General features: G+C 38.1%; 1 non-coding gene across 1 annotated transcript; it reads right to left on the bottom strand.

Moving 5' to 3' along the window:
* Window positions 1-810: 810 nt before the first annotated feature.
* On the bottom strand, window positions 811-917 carry LOC138143987 (U6 spliceosomal RNA). Its single transcript, XR_011163835.1, has one exon. It is a non-coding gene; the product is annotated as a U6 spliceosomal RNA (small nuclear RNA).
* Window positions 918-1,474: the final 557 nt, after the last annotated feature.

Raw genomic sequence — 1,474 nt, forward strand, 5'->3', positions numbered from 1 at the left:
CTGGGAATTCTGGAACCTGGCTATAATATTCCTAGGAGTTTTCTTTTTGGGATCTTTTCCAGGAGGTGATCGGTGGATTTTTTCAACCTCTATTTTGCCCTCTGGTTCCAAAACATCAGGGCAGTTTTTTTTTTGAGAACTTCCTGGATGATGATTTCTAGGTTCTTTTTTTGATCATGGCTTTCAGGTACTCCAATAATTTTAAAATTATCTCTCTTGGATATATTTTCCAGGTTAGTGGTTTTTCCCATGAGGTATTTCACATTGCCTTCTATTCTTTCATTTGTTTGGATCTGTTTAATAGCATCTTGATTTCTCATAAAGTCATTAGCTTCCATTTGCTCCAGTGTAATTCTGAAGCAATGATTCTCGTCATTGAGATTTTGAGATTCTTTTTCCATCTGGCAAATTTGGCTTTTTAAGGCATTCCTCTCATCATTGCCTTTGTGAGCCTCTTTTGCCATTTGAGTTAGTCTATTTTTTAAGGTGTAATTTTCCTCAGTCAGGCTGTTGATTCTCATTTTGTAATTTTCTTGCATTGTTCTCATTCATCTTCCCAATTTTTCCTCCACTTCTCTTATCTGTTTCTTAAGATCCTCTATGGCCTGTAACCAGCTCATATTTTCCTTTGAAGCTTTTGGTTCAGGAGTTCTGACTTCACTGTCTTCCTCCTGTTCTATGCTTTGCTCCTTTTTGTTGACAAAATAGGAGTCTAATGTTGGAATCTTCTGTCTGCTTTGTTTCCTTTGCCTGGTTATGTTGCCCCTCAGTCACTTGACCCCTGGGCTTTTTGCCACAGTTAGGACTCTGAAAAATATGGAACGCTTCATAAATTTGCATGTCATCCTTGCCCAGGGGCCATGTTAATCTTCTCTGTATCGTTCCAATTTTAGTATATGTGCTACCAAAGTGAGCATGGCAAACATTTTTTTTTTCAAGACAAAATCATAGTCCCAAGTTCTGGGGTCTGTGACCTTTTTAAAAAATACATTTTTAGGGGCAAATAGATGACGCAGTGAATAGAGCACTGGTCCTGGAGTCAGGAGCACCTGAGTTCAAATCCAGCCTCAGGCACTTAACACAAAAACTGGCTGTGTGACCTTGGGCAAGTCACTTAACCCCAATTGCCCTCCAAAAAGCAAAAAACAATTACAGTTTTAGAACATTTTCAGTAGAATTGATTTCCTTTGTAGCCCTATGCATTTTTTTATACATTGAAAAATACAATTCTGAGGAGGCTTCACCAACCTGCCAAAGCAGTCCAGGATACACAAAAAAGTTAAGAGCCCCATCAGTGCTAGGAAGGTCAGCCAATTGAATTAATTGATTATTACAATGATATTTAGTATTTCTGGTATTATAAGTTTTGCAAAGTACTTTATTTTATCCTTACAACAACCCTGAGAGATCAGTGCTCTTATGACCCCCATTTTACAGATGAGGACACTGAGGCACATAGAAGTTAAGTGACATA

The sequence above is a fragment of the Petaurus breviceps genome, unplaced genomic scaffold (assembly GCF_028583685.1).
Source record: "Petaurus breviceps papuanus isolate PSGF00001 unplaced genomic scaffold, PetGlider_PUasm1.0 90681, whole genome shotgun sequence".
Classification (NCBI taxonomy): domain Eukaryota; kingdom Metazoa; phylum Chordata; class Mammalia; order Diprotodontia; family Petauridae; genus Petaurus; species Petaurus breviceps.